The following is a 16,538-nucleotide window of genomic DNA, read 5'->3' as shown; positions in this document are numbered from 1 at the left end:
TGCAATATTACAACTGTAGTGCAAGTTTATAGTGAGGTAATTGTACTTATAAGTACAAGCAGTTCTACCAGGAGCACTTGATGGACTGATTGAGTGTGTTTATAGCTTTTGTCATGAAACTGTTTTCGGGTCCGTACAGGAAAGGCTCTGAAGCTTTACTGAATGGGAGAAGTTCAGATATACTGTGCGCATGGCTGTGGCAGCGTGTGCTATAAATGTTCTGCAGGGCTTGATGCTGTATCACGATAATCCTACATCTTGCCTGAAGAAGGGGCCTGAGTTGCCTCGAAAGCTTGCATATTGTAATCTTTTTAGTTAGCCAATAAAAGGTGTCATTTTGCTTGGCTTTTCTCTACACTCTCAACACAATCTGTAGAGCTTTCCGACTAGCTGCTGTACACCTTTGATTCCACACTCAGATACAGTGGGTTAAAATACTATGAGTGGTGCGGTGAGAGTAACAACGCTAAAGCAGCTATGGAATTTGGAATAGTTTGGCCATTCTGTGAACCATTATATTGTTGCAGGCTGATTACAATCAGATGCCTTAAATTTATAAACTATATGTGGTTAATTTCAGTGTTTTTGACAAAGCCGCATCAGGGATGTGAATCTAAAAAAGAAAGGGAAACTACACAGGAACAGTAGCACTGCTTTGACACTGGGTGCCACAAGTTTGCAAAACCGAGCAGAAAACGTGCATATGCAATGTGTTGTACTACTGTGATGTGCATGGCTTTACGCCAAGTTTAGTTTTTATACATCACAATGTGAGCATGGAAACAGGCTTGCACAACATTTTTGTGCATATGCACCATTTATACATGAGGCCCCAGGACTATCTTCTGGACTAGTATTTAATGAATATGAAGAACATGGTTAAAACTCTTTCTGGGAGCTTAATTAAAAAGAGGAAATACATAGAAATAGGATCATTTCATTTAGAAGAAAAATATTTCAAAAGTTACAGATCAGAATATAAAATAATCACAGAAACATACACTCAGGAGTGCAGTGAACTAAATTACAACTGCATCCACAATAAGGGACTTCACTGCCCAATTTTTCTTTGAAAACTGTACTATATAAAAGAGTTGTGCCACTGGATGGTATTGTCTACCAAGACAACCTAAACCATTATCAATAATCTTTATTTGCATTTTACTGGACAGACCTACCTGTCTGTAAGTCAGTCAGTTTGCCTTCAGAACAGCCTGACCTAATCACACATCTGTTCCGCTACAAAGAAATGCTGTCCTTTGTTGACTCCTGTGTGTTCTGCATTGCTGAAACATTGATGATGGATCTTTTTCTAACAGTAATATAGTGCACTAATGAGAACTGCTGCTCCAGCAAAGCAGCGGGTCCAGATGGAGTATCGCCACGACTGCTGAAGGTCTGTGCATTGGAGCTGGGGGGGTCCTCTACAGCACATCTTCAACCTGTGCCTGGAACAGGGGAGAGTCCAGAGGCTTTGGAAAATATCTTGCATCACCCCAGTCCCAAAGGTATCACGTCCTAGTGAGCTGAATGACTTCTGGCCTGTTGCTCTGACATCACATGTGATGAAGACCATGGAGAGACTGCTGCTTCACCACCTGAGGCCACAGGTTCAACACGCCCTTGACCCTCTGCAGTTTGCATATCAGGAGAAGGTGGGAGCGGAGGATGCCATCATCTATATGCTACACCGATCCTTCTCCCACTTGGACAGAGGCAGTGGTGCTGTAAGAATTATGTTTCTAGACTTCTCTAGCGCCTTCAACACAATCCAACCTCTGCTCCTTACGGACAAGCTGACAGAGATGGAAGTAAATTCATACCTGGTGGCATGGATCGTGGACTATCTTAAAGACAGACCTCAGTATGTGCGTCTTGGGAACTGCACGTCTGACATTGTGGTCAGCAACACAGGAGCGACACAGGGGACTGTACTTTCTCCGGTCCTGTTCAGCCTATATACATCGGACTTCCAATACAACTTGGAGTCCTGCCACATGCAAAAATTCGCTGATGACACTGCTATTGTGGGCTGCATCAGGAGTGGGCAGGAGGAGGAGTATAGGGACCTAATCAAGGACTTTGTTAAATGGTGCGACTCACACCACCTACACCTGAACACCAGCAAAACCAAGGAGCTGGTGGTGGATTTTAGAAGGCCCAGACCCCTCATGGACCCCGTGATCATCAGAGGTGACTGTGTGCAGATGGTGCAGACCTATAAATACCTGGGAGTGCAGCTGGATGATAAATTAGACTGGACTGCCAATACTGATGCTCTGTGTAAGAAAGGACAGAGCCGGTTATACTTCCTTAGAAGGCTGGCGTTCTTCAACATCTGCAGTAAGATGCTGCAGATGTTCTATCAGACGGTTGTGGCGAGCGCCCTCTTCTAGCAGTGGTGTGCTGGGGAGGCAGCATTAAGAAGAAGGACACCTCACGCCTGGACAAACTGGTGAGGATGGCAGGCTCTATTGTTGGCATGGAGCTGGACAGCTTGACATCTGTGGCAGAGCAACGGGCACTGAGCAGGCTCCTGTCAATTATAGAGAATCCACTGCATCCATTAAACAGTGTCATCTCCAGACAGAAGAGCAGCTTCAGCGACAGACTGCTGTCACTGTCCTGCTCCACTGACAGACTGAGAAGATCGTTCCTCCCCCAAACCATGCAACTCTTCAATTCCACCCGGGGGGAGTGGGGGGTAAACGTTAACATTATACAAAGCTATTGTCTGTTTTTACCTGCATTGTTATCAATCTTTAATTTAATATTGTTTTTTGTATCAGTATGCTGCTGCTGGAGTATGTGAATTTCCCCTTGGGATTAATAAAGTATCTATCTATCTATCTATCTATCTATCTATCTATCTATCTATCTATCTATCTATCTATCTATCTATCTATCTATCTATCTATCTATCTATCTATCTATCTATCTTCACAGCTCCAAGGGTTTTTTGTCTGTTGAAATTTTGCATATTCTCCACTGAGTCCGCATTGTTTTTTTTCTCTAACATCCCATAGATGTGCTTCATAGGTTCACAGGTAATTCCTAGCTGACCCTTTTCACTTTGCCTGGGTATATATATATATATGTTTTTGAATGCTCTGTGATGACTAGCACCCAGTTCAGGGTTGGTTCCAGCCTGGTGTCTAGTGAATTCAGAAAATATTAGATGCATTTTACTCAAATTATAGATGGCTGTTACTGTGAAAAAATAACTGGTTTGGATTGTTTCTCTTGTGATTATTATAGTGCATCTATTTTCTTCCAAAAAATCCTTAAAACCAAAGCACAAATTCACTAGTGCATTCCATTTGTTTCTGCCTTTGTAAAAAATGTGAAATGTTTATACTGTTTATTTTGCATCTCTTGTATTGTACATTCAAAGCTTTTACCAAAAGTGCCTGTAAGGCTAGTAAAGTTGTCTTTTTTGTTAGAGTTAATCTCTATTACATTTCAACTGCTGTTATGTACAAAATTATCAAGTAACACAAAGCAACAACGTGTGAAATAAACTGAAATTATTTATATTTAATTTACATGTTTTAATGAAACTGCACATTTACTATAAATAACAAGTGTTAATTTATAACTCCAAAGACACCAAGTCACATTGTTTATAACATTGCTCATATAATGTGTTCAGTTATCACCTAGATCAGCCTCTAATAAAATAAATAAACCATATAACATACAATTTAATTACCTCCAACTGCAAATTGCATTATTCATATAATTTTTCATTGGGCAATCAAAAAAAATGGTTCATGGCTTTTCTTTTCAAGATGTAGTTCTGCACTTCTGGGTGTAGTATAGCTCTTACATTTCAAGCACTTTAGTATATATGAGCAAATAAATGTATCTGTGGGAATTGCCTTCAAATGTTAATTTCTTAATGCTAGACCAAATTTATATTAGAGAGCTATTTCAGGAATATGTTTCACATGAATGCTGCTTATTTCTCTTCCATTATACTAAGCAGTACAAAACTATTAGCAATCACACCATTAGTTTAAAGGTTTCTTTTTATTGAACAGACATAAAAGTGTTCCTCAGCCACAAATAATTGTATAAGATATACAAGTTTTACAAATGTTTCTTGTATATCATATGATGCTGGTTTTAATGTTGGGTGCTATATACATTGTCTGTCTTTACTGTTAGTGTCTGTTGTTGGTATTGCACAATTGTCACTAGTATGGGGGAAACATGGTGTGGCAGTCGACTGGGGGCTGTGCCCAGCCAGGATGCCTGGAAGGACTGAGAGAGGGATTATGCCTCCTCCGGACCATGACAGGGCAGCCGCCCTGGTTTGTATGGAGGCCACAGGAACTGAGCATGGAAGCTCAACCATGTAAGGGCCCATGGCCACCACCAGAGGGCGCCCGGAGGATTGAGGAGACCTGGACTTCAGCACTTCTGCCACACCCGGAAGTGCTGCCAGAAGGATTACCAGGGACACCCAGCGGGCTTCCGGGTGCTCATGCGGCACTTCCGCCACACCAGGAAGTGCTGTAGGAAGATCGTCAGATGGCACCTGGAGCACGTCTGGGTGGGTATAAAAGAGGCCGCCTTCCTCCAGTCATTAGCCGGAGTCGGGAGGAAGAGGACAAAGCTCGGGAAGGAGGAATGAGTCGGTGAAGGAAGGACTTAAGGGTGTTTGGTGCGGGGACACTTGGTTGTGTGCTGGACTATTGTAAATAATGTAAATAAACATATATGTGTTTTAGAACTGCTGGTGTCTGCCTGTTGGTGTTCGGGCTCGTTTACCACAATGGAAATAAGAATTTTATTGTAATAAATAAACATTTGAAGTTTTAATTTGAACTTATGCTGTGCTAGATAGAGTTTGAACAATAATGCACATTGAACATTTTTCAAAAATGGCATAATATTGTATAGTGCCAGCCAGGGGAAATGCTCATGTGCTTTAAACCCGTGCCCATATGTGTGGTGAGTGGTTGAACAAAAGAGCTGCTTGGTATGAAACATATGGACAGAAACCAATCTGTCGGGAGAGAAGGAGTGAGAGAGTAGTAGTAGAGTGCAATGGTGATAGTGAGATTAAGACAAAAATAGACTCCTGCAGGCTTATTATTTGACAGTTGTTGGTCCTAAGAGCAAGAGAATGAATGGTCACTACTGGGGCTGCAGTACTGCAATACATGGATCAAAGGCCAAGAAATGGTGAACTGTTTTGGTGCTGTTAGTTCACTTAAAATAAAAGGTGTCACGTAAGTGACCTATCAAGTACCATGAATGTAAGAAAGTACACTGAAAATACTGTCCTTTGAATATGTGGAAAACATTTCTAGAGGTGCTTAGAAACATACAGTATCAAAACAGACCTGGAGTCAGATAAATAAAATTTGCATATGCACAAAAACAGGCCTATTATTGTGCGTGCACAACTTTTCATGGAAAACTTGGTATTTATATAAAAAAAACTTGATAGGAGAAATTGACCCATACTGTATGTACACAACATTTTGCAGGCAGTGGGAAATGCAGCAAAAACAGCTAAATGACATATCACTGAGTAGTCATCAGTCAGTCAGGCATTATCCAACCCGCTATATCCTAACACAGGGTCACGGGGGGGTCTGCTGGAGCCAACCCCAGCCAACACAGGGTGCAAGGCAGGAACATTGGCTGGGATTGGATGGAGTCTGGGTGGCGCCTCCGAGCAGCCATGAGTCGAGGTAATTCTTGGTAGCGAAAACCAATCAGATCGCTTTCTGCTACCAATATTCTACCAAGAATTGAAAGCTCGGGCCAATCGCAGCCCGTATTGGCTACCAAGAATTGACCATTCACAGCCCGGTTCGGCTACCAAGAATTGGCCAATGATGGCTCGGTTGGCTACCAAGAATTGGCGAATCACGGCTCATGTTGGCTACCAAAACTCGGAAAGGGCGAGCCAGCCTCTTGTCAGTTAATGTATTCTGCAAAAGCTTGTTCGAGTCTGCACACAGATGCTTTGCGATTTGTGTTTCATTTTGAACTTTCTAAAAATGTTACTCACGAGTGTCGGTTTGTGCAGATATATTTACATTCACGTACACATTTTTGAATGATTTTTCAACCATTCTTGGTGCAGTTTATTACATTTATTAAATATGTGTGCAAAACGTGTAAAGACAGATATAATAATGTATAAATATAATAAACATTGAATTGTATAATCATAGTTTCATTTTTTATACTTAACACTAATTTCACAAATCGTTCATATCAATGCTAATGCAGAATAATTATAGTTATACTCGATATTAACATTGATGTTATAAAATATGCTTATAAAATAGACCTACACCTTTAATACTCAGACGATTCTAAGCGTGCTGTAGAACAGCATATATATGGGGTACAGGTCGTAACGTTTTATTTATTATGAACATGTTCTACTTAAGTTTGCATATGCTGGGTTTATGTCCAAGTGTCTGTTGATGGCGTTCTCATTTGATAACCAAGATTCGGCCAGCTCTCTGGCACTTTTAGTATTGGCCTTAAATCTTACTTGTACATTGTCCTAGTTAAATGTATGTCCTGTTGATTTTGTATGCGTATAGATCTGTGATCGTGAGTCCTTTCTTCGGACGGCGTTGCGATGTTCCTGTATGCTAGTTGCAATTCTTTTTGATGTTTGTCTCATGTATACCACTGGGCAAAAACTGCATGGAATACTATAAACTTCATTTCATGTTTCTGCTGTCGATTTCTTGTTTTTTGAGTTGAAAAGGACTGTGTGCAGATTGGTCGCGGGTTTGTGTGCTATTCTGATGCCTGATTTGGCCAGGATATACAGTATATAAAAGATGATCCACTGTGGTATCCCCTAATGGGAGCAGCCGAATGAAGAAGAAGAAGAAGATATATATAATTTGCTAAATGGTGTGTGTGCTGTTTACTATAAGTATATAAACATTTCCCTTTGCAATATTTCCAAATATTTATTTTTACCTACTTCAAATTAATTAAATGTCAGCATCAACTAGAATATATTACTTCCCTAATTTTATAAATACATATAAACACAAGGCTGTGAACTATTATTTATTCATTCTTATTGTGCTTTCATTTTTATTGTACCCCTCTTGATTATCTTTGCGGCCGTCTGACACCATGTTAAAGGTGTTATAATTATGATTCAATAGAATTTGCAAGCAGTTTGTTTAATTGTGATTTTAACTATGCTTGTTGTCCATGTGTTCCTTAACAAATCAATCAAACTGTTTTTGTTTAATCAAAAAATAAAAATAAACAACTAAATCTGCAAAGTAGAATTCAAAGCACCGTTTCGTCGAAGAGAAAGTTTAAAAAAATATATATTTTAGAGATATATTCTTCCATTCAGAAATTTGCCATGTACGGGTTTCGAACCCGGATCTCTATGATAATTCTTGGTAGGTCGTCTCTCAAGAATCGCAGGTATACCTTAACTAATATGTGATATCCTTGGTGCAGTCGATAGAGCATCAGACTTTTAATCTGAGGGTCCAGGGTTCAAGTCCCTGTTTGGGCAGAAGTAATATCACTGAGTAGTTAGTATAATATACATTAATGTGACTAACATATTAAACTTCAAATGTGGTGAGTATGACATATAGTCTCTATTGTTGTTGCCTTTCAAGAGAGTAAATGCTGTGCATTTGCACTAAAGAACTTTTTGGGTTTTCCTCAGTTTATATTAGTTTCCAGTTGTCACTTTTCAGGATTAGAAACAAATGCAATCCCTTGTTGTCAATAATTGCATTCAGTAAAAATACAAGTGTGATTCACACCCTGCATACTAAAAGCTATAAATTCCGCACCCTATAGCCAATTAATAGCCTAATAGTATAACACAACATGGCTTGTTTGGAGCCACTTGAAGATTATGCAAATGGGAACAAGCTTTTGGTCACTGTCAGGATTTCTTTGTCCGTGGCGGTGACTGGCTTAATGCCAGTTTAGGCTCCCAGAGCCATTCTCTCATAACTATGTGCTGAGTTGGCCCCAGTATTACAAAGATAGACTAACCAAAATTGGGTTTTAGTAATGTTTGGCTTTCTGGCAACAGGAACATACCAGATGGAATTTGTTGACAGATCAGGAATATCTCAGCTAAGGTTAAGCTTCGTCATGCTTGCTGTGCTGGATGTAATAAACTGACTGATTGTGATAATCTGAGTCTTAACCTGAGTAAACAACAGAAATTCGTATAACTATAGCTTATAAAGAAAATTTTAAATATTTACATAACAGTTACTTACCAGTTGTTTTGGTGCTCTGAAGAAGAACAGAGTAGTGATGGGGTAATGCCACACTGGTGTTAGGGTTTGGGGCCTCTTGACACTCATTTGAAGGCCTACAAACGACTCAAGAGCATGTCTACCTAGGCGCCTGTTCAAAACTGCTGAGCGCTAAGTTTTAAAAACTTTTTTGGTAGAGACACGTGTGTAAAGAACAGAGTTATAGCTAAGTAAAAGTTAAATGCAAAACTTACCTGTGAAATGAATGATATAGTAGGACAACACCAGAGCTTAGGTTGATAGTGGTGCATGACACAACAACACTAATTATTCAAGACACCAAGAAGATGTGAGTGGGGATCGGTGAGATGAAAGGGCTAGCCATATAAAACTGTAATATAAATCACCAGGGTGCATCTTTTGACCGGTCAAGGGTTTGTAAATACTTCTGTATTGCTAAGTTGGTGGAGCAGAAAGAAGAGTGCTAGATTTTTTAAAATAGTTGCTTTAACAGATTTACTTCCTTTAATACATATTTTTGGTGGAGGTAATCTGTGGCTGTGTGTGCTCATTTTTCATTATTGTCTTTGTGCTTTTTTTTTTCTGTCTGTTCTTTGTGAACTGTTTGAGTAGGAGAAAGAAGATTCTTTTTGTTTTCATTGTTTATCTCATCACTTTTTGCTTCAGAGCCATTGTAATTATTGTATATAGCCCAAGCACTTCTTGTTAGTGGCACCATGTTCAGGGTTTGTTCCTGCCTTGCACCCTATGCTAGCTGGGATCAGCTCCAGCACCCCCCGCAACACTGTTCAGGACACAGGAGTTTAGAAAATGACTGACGTCTTGTTCTTGCAGCAAATTGTGCATAACTTACTAGCACTGTTTTGCAAATAGTTTTTGTCACATCTGAAATATTCAGGTTCTGTTACCTCCTTTCTGAAATTAGAAAAGAAAGAATTGCTTTCAATTTTAAGGTTCATTCTGTCATTACATGACCAATCAAATTCTTCTGTTTCAGGGAAGAATCTGGTACTAATTCTGTAATAAACTCTCTCCTGGACACATTTCAAGAATGTTTAGTTTCATAAATATAAATAATATTTATAATACCATAACTACTGAGTACCCAGCATTTGTCTTGCTTTCCATCAGAGGTTTCCTTCATGATACCAGTATTGCTTTTGTTAGTAACTTGGAGCACAAATCCCAAAAACTTTATTTTTCAGACTGACCAATTCAGAGAGTTCCCATTCTCATTTGGTGAATAAGGGTCTGAGATTGTTAACACTTGAGCAGAACTGAATTATCTGTCATTACATAATGCAGAGTTTATGGTCCATTGCACCTAGGTTCATTAGTATATTTTCTGTTCTAAACTTAGTAACTTTTTATCCCAAAGATTGAAGAAATATGACACATTCTCTTCAACTTAGGTAATCAAAGCTATAAATGGAAAGCTTGTGAAATAAACAGCTGTTTTTTTTTTTAATTTTATTCCAAGGTATATGTGTCTGATCGCTCCCCTCCCACTCCAGTTATTGATTCCTTTCTGAATGACCTTCCTCTCTCAGGTGTCACTGAGGACAAAGTCTTTACCTTTGACATGCTGGTTTTATTAAGTGAACTGAAGGAGGCTTCAACATTCCTGACTTCCTTTTCTGCATAGTTAGCTGAAATTTATGCAATGGACTCATGTATCTTGCTTAGTCCTTTAATTCCTGTCTGTCTGGTTTTGTTTTTACCTGTCTTTCAACTACATTTTGCCTAATATTTATCAGCTTCTGGTTGTTTTTCTCACAATTATCCTCAAAACTGTGCCATCTTCTTTGTTTCAATTTTTGTTCAAATATATAAAAAGCATTCTACAAAATTAATCGGTGCTATATTTGGAGGCCATAGCACGATGAGCTTCAGATAAAGCTTTGTCAAATGAATGAAAACAATCTATTCCTCCCCAACTTCTGTTTTGTTTTCTAATTGTAAAATCCTCACCACCCATCACCTTCATTTTTTCAAGGAAGCCAGATGGGGTTGCAACTCTATTCTGTTTAATCTGTTATTTTTGCCTCTCCTAGCAAATATCCATATTCCTTACACTCTCATCCCTATAGTTATACATGGTATGTCCCAAAGAATTTCTTTATACAGAGAGGAAGTTTTGTTATACTTAGGAAATGTCCTTTCTGACCTTTACCCCATACACTTATTAGATACTTATCTGCCCTGTCTAGATGCAGAATACACTGAAATAAGTTTTTCTTCTTTATCGTAAATCCACTGAGTTGTTTTCAATTCCTCCCTCCAACTCTCAGACAATGGCCTTTGGATACCTGTGCATGGACATTTTTAATACATTTTATTTATTCGTAGGTGCCTTTCTAAACACTCAAGGACACCGAACAATAGATAAAACACACATCATAAACATAACTAAAATACAAATTTAAAATCAGACAGATCAATTGTAGTCAAACAGAAAAAGCAGTCTTAAACAAATGAGTTTTAAGTTTAGATTTAAAAAGGTAAGACGGACGAAAGGGACAGTCAAGTGGATGGAGGAAGAGGATCTAAGGGTGTGGGAGGGAATGGCAACATGGATGAGGTCAGACAGATATGGAGGGGCAAGGTTGTAGATAGCCTTAAAAGTTAACAAAAGAATTTTGAATTGATTGAATTGCAGAACTTAACTGAAAGCCAATGAAGCTGCTGCAAAACAAGAGTGATATGGTGAATAGAGGGGGTTCTAGTAATGATGTGGGCAGCTGAATTCTGGACCAGTTGAAGCTTATAAAGAGATTTACGAGAAAGACCAAAGAAAAGGGAATTACAATAATACAGATGAGATGTGACAAGGCTAAGAAGAAGGATAGCAGTGGTGTGGGGAGTGAGGGAGGGGTGAATACGATTAATGTTACACAAGTGGAAATATGCGGACCAGGAGATGTTATTGATGTGGGACTGAAAAGATGACACCCAGACTCTTAACCTGTGGGGAAGGGGAGACAGAGGAATTATCAATAACAAATGAAAAATTATCAGTTTTGGATAATGTCGATTTTGTACCAATGAGGAGAACCTCAGTTTTATCACTATTTAATTTAAGAAAATTTGAAGAAAACCAGGATTTAATTTCTGCTATGCAATCAATAAGCGAGGAAGATGGAAAGGAAAAAGTTGGTTTGCTACTGAGGTAGAGCTGGGTGTCATCAGCATAACGGTGGAAGCTGATGTTATATTTATGAAAGATATTGCCGAGGGGTTGGAAAATTGATGGATGGATGGAAGGAGGTAAATAATGAAAAGAAGGGGCCCCAGGACAGAGCCCTGGGGCACACCTGAAGTAGTGTGGGTTGGGATGTAAAAGTTTTAAGCTGAACAAACTGAGTGTGGCCTGAGAGATAGGATCTAGTGGAGTGTTGGTAATGCCAATTGAAGATAATCTATTGAGAAGAGTAGTGTGACAAATAGTGTCAAAGGCTGCACTCAGATCAAGAAGAATGAGAATAGTGATTAAACCAGAATCAGCTGCCATAAGGAGGTTGTTAGTAATTTTGATAAGTGCTGTTTCTGTACTATGGAGAGGTGAAAACCGGACTGGAACTGTTCATAGAGATTATTTTGAGATAAATGAGAATGAAGTTGAATAGCCACTATTTTTTCAAGAATTTTGGAAATGAAGAGTAGATTAGAAATACGATGAAAATTTGTATTTCTAATTCTGTTTTTTCAGAATTGGGGTTATTGCAGCAGTTTTTAAAAATGAAGGAACAGTTCCAGTATTGAGAGAGGAGTGAATTATAGCAGAAATAAGGGGGACCAGAGAGGGGAGGCAGGCTTTAACCAGAACTGTGGGGAGGGGATCCAGTTGACAGGTGGATAGCTTAGACTTACAGACGAGATCTGAGATTTCTGAGAAAGTAAGAAGCTGTAAAGAGGAGAATAGGTGAATAGGTGAGTGAGATTCAAATGAAATACTGGAGGAATATGTACCGAGAGACTGGTGTATCCTCTGGATTTTTTCATTAAAAAAGGACATAAGGGAATTGTAAAAATCAGTTGAATAAAAATGAGAAGGTAAAGAATCCAGGGGTTGTGTGATATTATTCTGCAGTGAAAACAATGACTTGGTGTTACCTTTATTGGAAGAAATTATGTGAGTATAATAGTTAGATTTAGTTTGAGCAATACAGTCCTTGTAATAAAGTATATGGTTTTTGTACATCTCTTTGTGAACAAAGAGTCCAGTTTTTTATATAACCATTCAAGTTGCCGACTTTTGGCTTTCAAAAGCCGAAGTTCAGGCATGAACCAGGGAGCAGAAAAAGAGAAAGAAACAGATCTAGTTTTTAATGGAGTGAGAGAGTTAAGAATACCATAGAGTTATAGTGTGAAACCAGTTCTTCAGGAGTGGATAAATTATGAATATCCATAAGGGAATCAATACTAGAGGAAAGAAAATCCAAGTTAATATTCTTAATATTACGGAAAGACATGAGACGGGAAAGCTTAGTATCGGAAAGAGTAAGTTTAACATTGAATGAAATCAGAAAATTATCAGTTATGGGGAGTTCATCTACAGTATAATCAAGGGGAGCAACTCCAGAACAGCATATCAAGTCCAAGATATATTCTTTAGAGTGGGTGGGAACATCAGTATGCTGCTGTAATACAACTCTCAAGGCAAGATGTAAACTCTCTAGTAATAGGGACATTGATATTATCCATATATATATTGAAATCCCCCAGAAGTATTATGTTTGATGAAACAGTAAATAAGTGTGTAAGGAAAACAGCAAAGTCATTCAAAAAGTCATTATTTGATTTAGGGGGGCGGCAAACAGTTCCAATAATAGTAGGAATAGGTCCAGTTAATTGACACACAATAGATTCAAAAGAGCTGAAGGCAGGAACAGACAATGGCAGGACTTTCCACTTCTTGCGATACATTATTGCGAGACCTCCTTCCTGGCCAGAGCCATGGGGTTGACAGATGTAAACAAACCCCGGGGGAGTGGGGTTGTTAAGTTGGGAAAGTCATGAGGTTGTTGCCATGTCTCAGTTAGACAGAAAAAGTCAAACTTACGATCAGTAAGGAGATCCTGGATGAGATGCTCCTTGCTCTTAAGTGAGAGAATGTTCAACGGGATTAATAAAGTATCTATCTATCTATCTATCTATCTATCTATCTATCTATCTATCTATCTATCTATCTATCTATCTATCTATCTATCTATCTATCTATCTATCTATCTATCTATCTATCTATCTATCTATCTATCTATCTATCTATCTATCTATCTATCTATCTATCTATCTAACAGACCGAAGTTGTCAATGGCATTATCACATTTTAGCTGACCGGGCTAGGCTGGCTAACACATTATGGTCAATGACCCTGCCTAAGTTATGTGGAGGACATTGAGAACTGGACCTGATGGAGTTTATTATTTTCGAAGGGTCAGCCTGGAGACTCTGGTGGGACCCACGGTGGATGTATCTCCAACGGGGGAGAAATACGATGTCTGGGTGGAGATACAGCTCAGTCAGCGGAGGCTCGGAGAGGTGGAAATGCAGTCAGAGAAGCTCGACAGCTGAGTACTGAAGCAGGCCCGTCACAGGCTGGATAGCGAGCGACAGGAGGGACCAAACAAATGTGAACCTAATAAATATCCTACCGGTCCACATTGTAAGTGAGGATGCAGACAACTCAGATGTCCGGAGAACAGAGCCAGGTAAGTCTCAAAGCAGGGTTAGGCTGAAAATAGTCCATACTCAGCCACACTGAAGTGTCAACAAAATCACCAGTCGAACTAGAAATCATCAGTATAGCTTTAAATGACTGAAAAATAATACTCAAACAAAAAGTCCCAAATGAAAACAGTTACTTAGTCCATTAGAACATAAACTAATCGTAAAAAAAGTTACTGGCAAGCAGCGGCAACATACCCCGCCAGCGTTCGCTCAACCGGAAGTCTATTACAAAGCTTGTCAGAGCCTTTCTGCCTTGACCTTATGTGACCTTATATGACCTTACAGCCTCTAACTGCCATTGTAATTTGAAAAGCATCATAGATAACTTTTTCTTATGGTTCTCTCTTTCCCTATCTTTTCAGTTTAACATTCATTAAGTAAGACATATTTATTGCCCTGTGTTTATTTTATAGGCCCCAAGTTCCCTCTTCCTCTTCCAAGTTCTGGGCTGAAATACAATCTATGACTTTTTTTATGGAATTACAGAAGGTCTTCTGTAAAACATTCCACTTTCCTCTGTGACATTATGTAGTTAAGGGAGTCTCCCATCCTGACTTTGAATTGTACCATTGGGTGTATTCTCTCTATCCAATTACGAATCCCCCTTCTTGGCTTCACATTATTAATAACTGTATTTCCCCCTGCCCTTTTCTCTACTACCATCTCTGTCATGCAGATTAAAGTCTCTGCCTCCCAAAACAGGACTTCTTATTTCATACACTCCTCATTTATGAGGTTATGTTGAAAAATTATTGGGACTGCATCTGAGATGTCATCTGCCTACCCATCTCTTTAATTAACCCAATATTAAATATAGGCAGCAGTGCACTTTTTTTCTTAATGGTCTAGAAGGGGTATTTGTGCATTAGAGGACATCTCCAATGAATTAGGAATCTAGACACTCCAATCCTTGCTTGACTTAAGCTTTCTCTTAAAAAATTATATCTACTTGTATCATAATAAAGAGCAGCAAGTATAAGTGATACGAAGAATCATACAACCTGGGCTCATGCAGCTTTCATCCAGTCCAGTCAGCAGCAGCAAGGATGCAGATGACCATTTCTCGAATGGTCATTTACCTTATTTACAACTTATTTTTCAATTGAAAAATGAAAAAAAAAATCCTTGCAAGAAAGTATTCTGCAATGTGCCTAAAGCAGTACAGATAAAGAAAACCTCCATGCCATGTTCATAGTAGCAACTAAACTAGGCTCTTTACAAAAGTGTCAGAAAAGCAACATTTACAAACAGCAGCTGAAAGAGTGGCCTTTTTTCGAAAATGTCTAATAAAAAAGTAGCTGCTCTCTTTTTCCTTTCTTGCACACACAAAATACCAGGCTTGCTTGTTTTCATCTTTGTTAGCAGAGAGCACCATGACACTTTCAGTTTCTTAAAACAAAGTGTTATTGAATCATCATAATCATAGTTATTTTATTATGGGAATCAAAAGCCACACTTTCAAACAAAGCAAAATAAAAAAGAAAAGCCTTTCAGGTTTCCCAGAATATACTTCATTCCTGTTCAGCTTGATTAGACTTTCAGACTAAAGTCAAATTGCCTGAAATCTATCAGCTGAAAGTTTTAAAGTATCTCCTAAATACCCTATGATATAGGTTCTTCATTTCTTTTTTACCACTGTTCTTCATTTTTTTCAGTTTGCTGGCTGACTGTCAGAACTGCTATCTCCATTCTGTATTTGCTTGTTTTCATCACCACTTTTACAATTTCTCAAGGCTCAGGGTTGGTATTTTTTTGGGGGGTTGTTTTTCCCTTTCTTTGTTATAACTTTACAACAACCTAAACAAGAACAGGCCATTCAATCTTATCCACTTAATTCTTATAAAATAAAATCAAGTCTAGTTTTGAAAGTCCCTAAAGTCCTACTGTCTACCATACTACTTGGCAACTTATTCCATGCATCTATGGTTCTCTGTGTGAAACATATACTTAAAAAGTTTCCAACTGTGCCTCTGTGTTCCTGTTAAATACTTTAATCATGTCTCCACATAATTGTCTTTTGGTTAAACTGAAAATTTCAGCTCTTTTAATCTTTCCTCATAACTCATCCCCTGTGGGCCTGGAATCAGCCTAGTCACTCTCCTCTGAACTTTTTCTAGTACTGCTATGTTGTTTAAGTAGCCTGAAGTCCAAATCTGAACACAGTACTCCAGATGAGGCCTCACCAGTCCGTTATAAAGCTTGAGCACAACCTCCTTGGTCTTGTACTCTACACATTATGCTAAAGTCAACTATGATTCTTAAATCCTTCTCATAAGGTGCACTTTCAATTTTCAGACCTCCCATTGTGTATTCAAATCTAACATTCTAAACTCCTACATGTAATACTTTACATTTACTAACATTAAATTTCATTTGCAACAAATATGTCCAAGCCTGTATGTATGTTCAAGTCCCTCTGTAATGATTCAACAGATTCTGGATTATCTGCCAGTCCACCTATGTATCATCTGCAAAGTTAATCAGCTTGTTACTTGTATTCCTATTCAAATCATTTATATATATATTAAAAACATCAGTGGACCCAGA

The sequence above is a fragment of the Erpetoichthys calabaricus genome, chromosome 5 (assembly GCF_900747795.2).
Source record: "Erpetoichthys calabaricus chromosome 5, fErpCal1.3, whole genome shotgun sequence".
Taxonomy (NCBI): Eukaryota; Metazoa; Chordata; class Cladistia; order Polypteriformes; family Polypteridae; genus Erpetoichthys; species Erpetoichthys calabaricus.
Note: the sequence above shows the minus strand (reverse complement) of the source record.